This window comes from Hemiscyllium ocellatum, chromosome 48, assembly GCF_020745735.1.
Source record: "Hemiscyllium ocellatum isolate sHemOce1 chromosome 48, sHemOce1.pat.X.cur, whole genome shotgun sequence".
NCBI lineage: Eukaryota > Metazoa > Chordata > Chondrichthyes > Orectolobiformes > Hemiscylliidae > Hemiscyllium > Hemiscyllium ocellatum.
The window spans coordinates 14321785-14334738 of NC_083448.1; positions in this window are offsets into that span (position 1 = coordinate 14321785).

Consider the following 12954-nt stretch of genomic DNA (forward strand, 5'->3'; position numbering starts at 1 on the left):
TGTGTGTGAGATTGATGCCACTTCTTCAAACCCAGTTGAGGGATGGTTAAATACAAGCCTTTGACCTTTGATAACTCCATTCCATTCCAACAAACTGTTGGAAATTCCACCCCCCCCCCCCCCACTTTGAAACAAAGCAAGGTGTGTCATGGGGGGACGTGTCCTACAAAACACAGTTCCCAGCCACATCACGCCAGTGTACATGTAAGACCAAAAGCTCATTCCAAAGGAGTGCCTTGGAGAAAAAGGAGGCACAATACAGGATCACTGAAGATATGGAGCCAAGTTGTTGAAGTCACTGGCTCATGGTGGAGAGATAAAGGTGATTGAATGAGCGAGATGTCAGAACTAGATGGGCACTGTGTTCTCATTGGGGTTGTGGGGACTGGGGGAGAGCAAGGGACTGTAAGGATTTAACAATGAGAATTTTCATAACAATCGGTGTACAAATGAGCACAGCCAGAGATGGGAGGGAAGGACTTGGTGCATGTTTGGTTGCGGATCTTTGGCTGAATTTAAAGTTTGGAAGATGGAAGACCATCTGTAAGTGCTTAAAATATACCTGGTCTGTTCTTGAAGGTTGGTTCTTCCTCATTTCCAGAGGGCATTGATCCCCTCATGAGGTTACATGAGGTTCTCATCACCATGTCACCTGTTCCAAATGATCTTCATTCGTTCCTGGACCTTGACTGTTTGATGGGGTCAGTGCAGAGGAAACTTTATCTAACCCTGTGCTGTCCCTGTTTTGGGTTGTTTGATGGGTATAGTGTGTCCTGATTCAGCTCTTCGCTTTGCTACCTCTCCCCAGCAAACATCGCCCCCACCCATTTATCTCTGCACCCTGGACCCTGGAGGCTCCCTGTCTCCATTCCTGATGAAGGGCTTTTGCCCGAAACGTCGATTTTCCTGCTCCTCGGATGCTGCCTGACCTGCTGTGCTTTTCCAGCACCACTCTGATCTCTACTCTGGTTTCCAGCATCTGCAGTCCTCACTTTTGCCGAGTTGATTTTAACCTTACTGCTAATCCTCTTGCAAGGATGCCTACCTTGAAGAAGTTTTCCTCCTCTCTCCACAAGTATCTCAGTGAGTGTCTTTCCCTCTCTCTCACTGCATCCCCCAGGTCATCTCCTCTGCCCTGAAGCTTTTATCTTTGCTACCTTCTCCTCAGCTCCCCCCCACCCCTCACCCCTCACCCCTCATTTATCTCTCTTCCCTGGAGGCTCCCTGCCTCCACTCCTGATGAAGGGATTTTGCCCGAAACATTGATTTCCTGCTCCTCAGATGTTGCCTGACCTGCTGTGCTTTTCCAGCACCACTCTAATCTAGACTCTGGTTTCCAGCATCTGCAGTCCTCAATTTTGCATTGTGTGAAAGGAACTTTACTTTGTACCTGATGCTGTGCAGTCTCTGTCCTGGAAGTGTTTGATGGGGAACAGCTCAGAGGGAGCTTTACTCTGCACCTAATCCCGTGCGGTCCATGTCCTGGGAGAATTTGATGAGGGACAGTGCAGATGAAGTTTTATTCTGTATTGAGCCCCGTACTACCACTATCCTGGGAGCATTTGCAGGAGGCAGTGTAGTGGACACTTTATTTAGTACAGGAAAGGGTGTTTGAAACTGAGGGCCACAGGGGGAAAACTGTCATATTGCTCAGTGCTGACAGTCCTTTTGGACTGCATAGAATTGTAAAAGAAAAAATCTTTTGGTCCTTTATGTTGAGTTTAACAAGCAATGGCCCATTTTATAGTCAGAAAAATAAATGGGTTCTAATAACATATTTGCTGGACCTACTTACTGTCACAGAAAGCTATTGATTTCATCGAGAAAAATACTCCTGAGGTGAAAGATTGTCAGGCTCGATAAAAGGCACATGAATTAAGTCTGGTTCCCCTGTGCGTAATGAGGGCATTAAAATAATTTGATTCAAGGCACTGCATAAAAAGTTTCACACATGGACATTAAGTTGCTTTTAACGCAAAGGCACTGTTCAAACGCCGGTCAGTGCAAATGCAGTGACACTGCAGATGTTGGAAGTCTGAGATGGAGTCATAATTTGTTGGCAAGACTGAGCAGGTCAGGCACCCTCTCTGGAGAGGGAGAGGGGACAGAATGAGATAGTTTTGCTTTCTGACCTCCGATCAGAAGTACGATTTCCACTGGTTCTGTAGAGACTGCCCGGCTGCTGAGAACTTGTGGCATGACCTGTCTTTGCGACCAGTTGATTATTCTTGGTGAATATGGGACCTCTGGATGAAACAGAGATTTTCAAATGTCTTTGATGTATCTCATTATTCTTCACATTGCTGGGCGGAGAAAACGGGAGGAAACCATCTTTGCCTTAGCTTCTGTTTGATGCCAGTTATTGAGGTAACTCATTCTCCACTTGGGCAAACAAGACTCATAGTCCCCCGCCCTGCCAAATTGATCAAGGATGTTGGTGACACAGGAATCCCTCTTATCTTTAAAAAGCCTATCATCTGCAAGTTTGAGCAAGGGTGGAATATGGGGAATAAATTACTCTCCCAAGTGCTGGGAAATAGGGAAGGAGTCGAGAAAGAATCCTGTTCCCAAGTTTACATTGGATTGAGTTGCAAACAACTTGAAAATACCTTGGAACTTTCACCCCACTTGTGATTCATGACTTGGGTGGTCCAGCTCTTTGAACAGAGAACATTACAGCACAGTACAGGCCCTTCGGCCCTCGATGTTGCACCGCCCTGTGTAACCAATCTGAAGCCCGTCCAACTTAAACTATTCCATTCTCATCCATATGCCTATCCAATGACCATTTAAATGCCAGTAACGTTGGCCAGTCTACAAATATTGTAGGCAGTGCATTCCACATGCCTACTACTACTCTGAATAAAGAAACTTCCTCTGACATCTGTCCTATATCTGCCATCCCTCAATTTAAAGCTATGCCCCGTCATGCTCGCCATCACCATCCGAGGAAAAAGACTCTCCCTGTCCACCCTATCTAACTCTCTGATTATTTTGTCTCAATTAAGTCACCTCTCAACCTTCTTCTCTCTAACGAGAACAGCCTCAAGTCCCTCAGCCTTTCCTCATAAGACCTACCTTCCATACCAAGCAACATTCGAGTAAATCTCCTCTGAACCCTTTCCAAAGCTTCCACATCCTTCCGAAAATGCAGTGACCAGAACTGCACGCAATACTCCAAGTGCGGCTGCATCAGAGTTTTGTACAGCTGCAGCATTACCTCATGGTTCCGAATCATGATCCCCCTACCAATAAAAGCTAATACACCACATGCCTTCTTAACAACTCTATCATTCTGGGTAGCAACTTTGATGGGTCTATGTACTTGGACACCAAAATGTCTCTGCTCATCTACACTACCAAGGATCTTACCATTTGTCCAGTACTCTGCATTCCTGTTACTCCTTCCAAAGTGAATCACCTCACACTTTTCCACTTTAAATTCGATTTGCCACCTCTCAGCTCTGCAGTTTAGCTATGTTCCTCTGTAACCTACAATGTCTTTCGGCACTATCTACAACTGTACCGACCTTATTGTTGTCCGTCAATTTACTAACCCATCCTTCTATGCCCTCTTCCACATCATTTGTAAAATGACAAACAGCAGTGGCCCCAAACACTGTGGCACACCACTGGTAACTGAGCTCCAGGATGAACATTTCCCATCAGCCATCACCCCCTCTGTCTTCTTTCAGCCAGCCAGTTTCTGATCTAAATCGCCCTCAATCCCATGTCTATGTATTTTGTGCAGTAGCCTACCGTGGGAAGAGCAGACTCATTATTAAGAGCTGCTCTGAATGGGCTAGAATTTGCAATCTGAAATCGACAGGTTGGAGTCCAGAAATTATGTCCCGGACCTTGCTGAGAGGTTGAGTCTTTGCAGTATCATCTTTCACAGATTCCCAGCATCTGCAATGCTCTGCCATCATCAAAGGAATGAACCTTCTTTAAGTGGGTGGGCACTTTGACCAGTGTTTAGCCCATCTTGCTCGTCCTTTTAAACGGGCCCCAGGATTGCCACTCGCTGCTGGGCTGTGCAAAGCAAATTACTTGTTCATTCACATTGGCAGATCCGCCTTGACACAATGCTCCTGGCATCAAGACGGGAATTGTTGCAGTGATGTGATCTGTCTGTAGCCCCTTCTCTGCTATCTGCCAGGTTTTTTTTCCCAGCAGTGACTGATGATCGGTGAGGACAGCTTGCCAGTGATAGTTCACATCCAAACCACTTTTTTAATGCAACAGGTTCAGGCATGTGCCTTGGGTCAGGAAGAACATCTTCAAACTGTTCATCCTCCAAGTACTATCATTAGTATTTAACTTGGCTTTCGTGATGTCCCTTTGCGGCATTGCTCCTGCTAATTCATCAGTGCGCTCGCTCTCTCTCTCGCTCTCTCGCTCTCTCTCGCTCTCTCTCTCAAGGAGTCTTCAATCACGTATTGTTTATTGATAAGACATGGCTGTGATTGATTCTCTGCACAACAAGAGCTTGCCTTTTGATTGCGTTTGTGTCTCCAAGCTGTTGTTCAGACAGAGGAGCAGAAAGTATTTCCACTGGCAGGGTTGCTGGGAACTGAGAAGAGACAGAGTTAAGGTACCTCGCACGGCAGTGAGGAAAAGTTACTTTCGGTGGTATCACAGGTTACCTGAAAGAGTGGTAGAACCACGTCCGGAGTAAGGTCTGCAAGAGATATAAGACAAAATCTTCAAAGCTCCCACGGAAAACAAGTCAGGCTGAGATTAATTAGTTAGACCTTACAAAAGCAGGGCAAGCGGCTGGCATTTTTGTTTCAACTCCCATTTGTGTCAAACCATAAATCGACCAGAATGTTGTCCTAGAGCACTTATTCCCAAATCATTCATGGGACATGGGTGTTGCAGGCTGGGGCCAGTATTTTATTGCCCATTCTTCGTTGCCCCCTGAGAAGGTGGTAGGGGGCTGACTTCTCGAAACACTGCAGTCCACACACTGACCCACAGTGTCCTTGGGCAGAGAATTCCAACATCCATATTTTTGTGAGTGAACAGAAACAGGCTTCATTGAAGAATTTTGAGAGAGGTCTGGAGCCAGACAGATCTAGGCTGCTGGTGCATGTGACCAGATGTCATTAAGACGTCGCTTCTTTCACATGTGCTCTGTCTCTTTGCAAAGAGGAAATCTGGAGAGAGACTGTTTTCACTTAAACTTTCTCTGAAACTGGGAACCATGGACTCAGAAATCAAGGGGCAAAGAAGAGATTGCTTTGCTCAAAGAGTGGTTTGAATGCAAAGCTTTTTGCAGGGCACGGGCAAGGCATTTAACTTAGAGTGGTTTGCAAAAGGATACATTAGAGGAAAGGGAATACAAAGTCCATTTGAAAGGTTGGAGGCAGATGAATTCAGAGGACAGTCTCTGGTGCATAAGTACCAGTACAGATTAATTGGGCCCAGTGGTCTTTCTCCGTGTTCTAAAATACGTGCACACTTTGGAAGCTGCTTCGAGGTGAGTCAATTTGGAAATTGATGCACTGAAAAGAACAACAGAGGGAAACAGCATCATCGGTCCAGTTCATCTTTCTGTGATGAGCTGAGAATAAGGCACTGGTGAGAGAACACAGACAGAAACCAACAGAAAGCAGAATTCTTAAGACCCGGGGCTGACAGCGAGTGGTCCCTCAACACCCGAGTGCTTATCATCTCGAGTTGCTGAACCCTCATTTTGGAGACTGTCCAAAGGTCTGTCTCCTGACTGAAGCTAAGTCTAATTGATCTTTGAACTCATTTGAGTCACATTAGCTCTCACTGCCTGGCAATGGCCTAGGTTTTATATACGTTAATCATTGTTTTTCCACGATGCCAAGGCAACAGCCTTCTGTATCTTTGCAACCTCCTCCAGCCCAACCAACCCACAATATCCCTCTGCTTGCACTTGCCCAGTTACAGTTACCCCTTCAGCTTAATGCGTGACTCTAGCATCCTTTCCTTAACTGTTCGGTCCTTCTCCACCCTACTCTCTTCCTCCAAACCGATCTCTTTGTTCAAGAGTTTGGCAATCATCAAAGTCCTACATTGTGGAAGGAGGCCATTCAGCCCATCCAGTCCACATTGCCCTTCCAAAGAGCATCTCACTCAGATTGAACCTGCCCCGTCCCAACCCTATCTCTGCAATGCTGCATTTCCCCTGGCTAATTCGCCTAACCTGCGCATTCCTGGACACAGCTGGCAATTTAGCATGGCCAATCCACCTAGCCTGCACATCTTTGGACTGGGTGGAGGAAACTAGAGCACCCAGAGAAAACCCACACAGACACGGGGAGAACATGCAAACTCCGCACAGACAGTCACCCGAGGAATAGAACCTGGGTCTCCAGTGCTGTGAGGCAGCGGCGCGACCACTGAGCCACCGTGCCACCCAAATGAGAAGCCAGTTCCCTCCACATGGCTGGGTTTAAATGATGTTCGACAGTGCCTTGTGATGTTTTGTCATTGTTGAAAGAGCATTGTTTCAGTGCAGATTGTTGTTTCCTGAAATTTTGCCCATTGAAATTATTAGGTTACAATTGTATTTTTGGTGTTAACATCCCTTCTCTTGGCATTCCAGGCAAGGCATTGAGAAGATAATGCTATCTGAGCAGTAGCTTGAAGACAATTGGCTTGGATGAGAGAAGCAGCCCAGAAGTAATATGAAAGTGGTACAGGAGCCGCGAAAGGCTGGAGAAAGCATCAAGATCAGAGGGATTACCTGAATCTTTTAACAGCTTGGGAGTTCCAGTACCTGACGGTCAGTTTCTGAAATATTTAAAATGGAAGTTCATCCCTAAATACCCCAGACATTCTTTGAAGCTAACCTTGACCCAAGAAAGTGATGCCAAACTTTCCTTTTGATGAACCGTTGTCGAAATCTCAGTACATGTCGTTTTCAAAGAAATGGCTGCAGATCTTTCATTGCTGCAGACATTTATTTTAATTGTTCTGTGTAGTATTGTTCTCTAAAAGCTGAAGTCCTTTGACAATAACGGAACGAGACAGCAAAAGGTTTAAGTACAAAAGAAATGCAGCCAGTATGACTTCTTGATGTGCTGTCAGAATGCTTAAGTAAGTTGAAAAAAAAAGGAGCTGAGAATTTCAGTCTGAATAATTAACGTACTTGCCAAAGCCAACTAAGTGTGCTTTGAGGTGAGGAAATCTCTGTTGAGCTTAACCTGTGAATTTGTAGTTTCGGATGTAGAGTTGAGATAATCAGGATCAAACTAATGTTCGTTGCCTCTTCCAAACTCCCGCTGAGTCCCCTTGGGCGGCACGGTGGCTCAGTGATGAGCGCTGCTGCCTCAGAGTGCCAAGGACCTGGTTCGATTCCAGGCTTCAGTCACCGACTGTATGAAGTTTGCATGTTCTCTCTGTGTCTGTGTGGTTTTATTTTGTTGGGTTCTCTGGTGTTGCCCCACAATCCAAAGAAGTGCAGGTTAGTTGAATTAGTCACGCTAACTTGTCCCATAGAATCAAGAGGATGTACAGGTTAAGTGTTTTGCCAGGGAAATGCGGGGTTAGGGTAGAATGCTGGGTTTGGGTGGGTGGCACTTCGGAGGGTCGGTGCAAAGGTGATGGGCTGAATGGCCTCTTTCCGCACAGCCAATGATAACCTCTTCTATGATTTTGAGTCCTCTCCAACTTGTGAAAGGGGTGACTCATGTTGATGTTGACAAATCACGGCACAACTTGAGGCCATTCAGTCCATCCGGTGCATCACTGGCTCTCTGCAACGGCAGTTCAGTTGGTCCGAATCGCTCACGTTTGCCCTAGGTTTAGCCTGCACCCCTTCCTGCGACCTTCTACTGCCCCAATCATGGCAGGGTCTGCTGAAGCCACCTTGAACTTTCCAGCCACCTACAGAACTCACTCTGAGTGTGGAAGAGAGTCATCGTCATCTTTCAGAAACCACTGATGATGATGATGCTATAATGGAAAGAACCTCTGTCTATCTAATATTTTAGAACATCGAACTGTGCAGCAGAGGAACGGGCTCTTCACTCCACGGTGTTGTGCTGAACATGATGCCAAGTTAAACACTCCTCCCTTCTGCCTGCCTTTGGTCCATATCCTACCAGTCCTTGCATTCCTTGCACAAGTCCCTTAAATGCCCTTATCATACCTGCCTCCACTATCACCCCTGGCAGTGCATTACAGACTCCTGCTCCCCTCTCCTACAAAAAACCTACCCCTCACCTCTCCTTTGAACTTGCCCCCTCCCACCTTAAATGCATGCCCCCTAGTTTTAGACGTTTCAACTCTGCGAAATCCCCCCAGCCCAGAGAGCTTCTTGGTGAATGTCCTCTGCATGTTTTCATGTTCCTTCCTGTAATGTGGCTCAGGAACGCTGCAGTTGGCTCACTATTTGGACATTGTTCGGATGTTTTACAGCACACACGTCTGGAAGAGGTGGGACTGGAACTCTGGGCACCTGCCTCAAATGTCGGGGCACCCCAACCACTGTGCTGCGAGAGCACCTCAAAAGCGGGCCGTTCTTTGTGCATAGTCAATCGCGCAGGGGTCAACCCATCAGCCCACCTTGTAGTCCTCTAGCCTGCCCCATTATATACCGTCTTCTTCAAACTAGAGGGTGAGGGGGGAGGGTTGTTCAGTGAAAAGGTAGCACTTGATTTCAGGATTAACTTGGATGTCCACGGAGACCATGGAGAGGCGAAGACAAAGAACTGCGACTTCACACGACCTGCAAAGCAAGTTGGAAGAGTGTTCCCCACCCTTTCCAAACAGCCGCACAATTATCAGATGTGATTCTGTGTCTTCCAACACCAGTCTCTCAAGACTCCATTGAAATCTACTTCGCTGTGCTCTAAAGGTTACGGCTAGGGTTTTAATTTAACCGCAGCTGCTTATGCAGTGCCTGAAAGATCCGGCACCTGGATTAGGTTGCTGATATTCTTTGTGTCCTTTCCTGGAGAGAAAACAAAAAAGGAACAGTGTTCAGAAATGACAGGTGGCCATTTGCTCAATAAAATGAATGCTGACGCCTCTGGATTGTTCAAAGCTGTGACTTTGGATGACTCAGAAAACCCCGTCTTCTCAGGCCACTCCTTTTCCTGTGACATGAGCCCCAGTACTCCACTCCCAGTCTTGGGACCCTGCTGCCCGGTGATCCCAGTGCCCGGCTCGGGCAAAACAAGGAACATGACGCCCTCCTCAGCTGGGCATGGGTATTGATACCCCGCGTCAGTTTCCTCTTTGTTCCCAATTCTCCAAGTGTTGAACCAAGGACAGAACAGCTGGAGCACAGTGACCTCAACAGTGCCGGGTCAACCAATCAAGATCCGTGCATGGTTTTATTAATTCCAGAGTATGTGTTTGTGCCTCTGTCTGTGCTTAAGTGAGACCAGTGGTTTTGAACTGGTGTGCAGTATCTGTCAAGGTGAGACTTGTGCCATAAACTTTGGGGGACACCAGTTTACCTCCAGGGCCTCATCAGTGCTTGCGATCTCCTCCAGAGCTTACTACCTCTATTATTGAAGACGGTGCCTGCTGAGACCGGCCTTGGGACATACACGGGAGCAAACCTCTGGAATGAACGGATGCAATTATAGTGTATCCTTCGTGAAGTAAGAATGGACAGTAATGAGGCATGCCGCTGAAACCTCTCTTGAGCTGGCCGGCCTGCTTGAACACGTGTCTGCGGATTTTATAGCCAATGTTTTTGGATTTTGTTTTCCCCAGTTATGCCACTGATCTAAATCTGAAGAAGAAGAAGTGAATCAGTTTCTCACCCAAACAAGTCAACAAGTGCTAGTGCACGAGAGCAGGACCAGATTTCCCGTGAACCCAGTAATTTGCACTTTACTTAACAATTTGCTCTGATGAGTCATTAGAAATAGTTGAGTTGGGCAGATTTTGAAAGGGTACCTGTGCTCACAGTCGGTGCCAATGTACTCTTGCCACTGGATTTGAAGCATGAGCGCTTCAGACCCATCTTTAATTTGTTGTACGCGCTGTGTTGCAAACCTCTCTCAGAAGGCCTGTGGCCGACACTATGGCTTTAACAGGTGTGTTTTGTCCTGGTTTCTTTTAGACAGAGGTTGGGGGAGAGGTGTCCAGCAGTCTGTGAGAAGCTAACCAACTTATGAAATGATTTCTTTTAAAAGTTGGAACTATAGAAGCATCCTGGTTGGGTGTTGTCAAACCCCCCACAGAGCCAGGATCTTTAGTTTAGCTTTCAGCAATTTCTATTAGGGTCTTGAAGAAGTGAAAGCTATTATTTTCCTCTCTTGGTTACAGCCAAAAGCTGGAGGTTCTCTGCCTGCTACTGCCGTTGCATGTGAGACCATCTGTGTCTTACACACCCTTGGAAAAGGGCAAGTTTTATGTTCTGTTACTATATTGGAACAGTTAATTAGTAATACTTACTGTATCTGTTATTCTGTTAAGTTTTCCAGTAGAGTTAGGTTATTCCAATTCCTGCTTTCTTTTATTGTATTTTAACTACAGTGGGTGAATAAAGTGTGTTTTGCTTTAAATCTGGCAGTTTAACCAAACAAATTGCATCTGGAATACAACACCTGACACTCATCTTGAAAATAAGAGAAAGTTAGAGTATAAACTATCTTCTGAATATATTGAGAGGGCTTGGTCTGGTCCATAACAGGCTGTCACCACAGCCAATGCATGTAAAGGTTATGCATGACAATGCATGTCTGAGCAATCAATTCACCTGAAAGCACTGGGTGTATTGAGGAATTTTTTTTGTCTCAGTGAGGTGTGTCTTGCTCCTGGAACATTTGGAATTCAGGCAATAATCTTGGTTTTCTTAGTTATCCTATCTTTTGAACCTGCACCTGCATTGGTTCTCGCTGTCTGTGGAGATCATGATAGCAATGTACTTGCAGAAATTGTGAAATGTTGAACTGTTTTTCACTGGTGTCTTTTCACACCCCGTCTTTGAGTGCTTCTATAACTACTTTCACGTGTAGCATCTCAATCAGTGCTCAAAAACACTCCATCTTCAGCATATGTCTTCATCCCATTGGGCAAGAGTTTAGTGGTTACTCACTTAGTCACGGAGGAACCATGCTCCCATTATGGACCATCGACCGTAGACACCATCTGAAAGGAAGGTTTCAGCACACACACAGGTACTTTGTTGTGAGTCACAAGGAGTCCCAAAGTTCTAAGTAGATTAATATGATGTAGCTTGACAGTTGCCCTAATTGAAAAGCAACAACTAGCATTTCATTGGATGCACTGATCTACAAGCTTAGGGAACTTCATGAAACAAAATTTAACACCAATGCACATCAAAACAGATCCACAAGAGGCCAGAGGAACTCCTCAAGGGAGGGTACGGAAAGAGAATATGAAAGAGCTCAAGGCAAGGGAGGGATTTCCGGACCTTGAGGCCTGGTCAGCTGAAAGTGCGGTCACCCAATCATGGAGTGAATAAATTTGGGGATGCAGAAGGAAACAGAATTGGAGGAATGAGATGATTCCAGAGAGTTACAGGGTTGGATGAGGAATGGGTTGTATTGGTCCCAAAACTGTCCCAATGTGAAAGGAAGGATGTGCTGACAATTCAGGGGTTCCGGATGAGGTTTGTAAAAATGATCCCGGGGATGAAAGTCTTACCATATGAGGTGCACTTGAGGTCTCTGGGTCTGTACTTGATGGAGTTTAAAAGGATGAAGTGGGCGGGGGGAGGATCTCGGTGAAACTGACAAGATACTGAGAAGCCTCGATAGAGTGGAGGTGGAGAAGATGTTTCCACCAGTGAGAGAGACTAGGACCAGAGGGCACAGCCTTACCGTGAAGGAATGATTGTTCAGAACTGAGATGAGGAGGAATTTGTTCAGCCAGAGGGTGATGAATCTGTGGAATGTATTGCCGCAGAGGGGTGTGGAGGCCGAGTCATGGAGTGTATTTAGACAGAGATTGATAAATGCTTGATTTGGAAGGGGATCAAAGGTTATAGGGTCATAGAATTGTACAGCATGGAAACAGGCCCTTTGACCAAAACTGGTCCACATCAACCAAAATGTCCGGCCATGTTAACCCTATTTCCCTGCACTTGGCTCATATCCTTCTAATCCTTTCCTATCCATGTATTTGTCCAATGCCTTTTGAATGTTGTTAATGTAACCAGATCACCCACTTCCGCCGGTAGCTCATTCCATAAGCGGACCACCCTCTGTGTAAATAAAGTTGCCCCTAGGTTCCCTTGTATTCTTTCCCATCTAACCTTAAATGATGCCCTCTAGTCCTCAATTTCCCAACCCTGGAGAAAAAAAAACTGCGGGCATTCACCCTAACCATGCCTCTCGTGGTGTTATGCACCTCCATAAGGTCTGTCCTCAGTCTCTGACGCTATAAAGAAAAAAGCCCTAGCTTTTCCAACCTCTCCTTATAACTAAAATTATTGAGTCCTGGCAACGTCCTTGCAAATTTCTTCTGCACTCTTCCCAGTTTAATAACATCCGTCTTGTAGCAAGGTGATCATAACTGAACATAATACTCCACGTGTGGCCCCACAATGTCCTGTATAACTGCAACATAACTTCCCAACTTCTATATTCAGTGCCTTGACTGATGAAGGCCAGTGTGTCAAAAGCCTTCTACACTGCCCTGTCTATCTGCGACTCCATTTTCAGAGAATTGTTGACCTGAACTCCAAGGTCTCTCTGTTCCACTGTCTTAAGGCTCTACCATTTACCATGCATTCCAATCTTGATTTGACTCTCCAAAATGCAAAACCTCACAATTATCTATATTAAACTCCATTTGCCATTTCTTGGCCCACTTCCCCAGTTGATCAAGGTCCTGTTGCAATTTCTGATATCCTTCCTCTCTGTCTTTAATACCGCCTATTTCAGGATCATCAGCAAGCTTACTAATCATGCCTTGTATATTTTTCTCCAAATCATTGAAATTGATAACAAACAGCAATAGGCCCAGCACCAGCCCCTGAGGCACTCCACG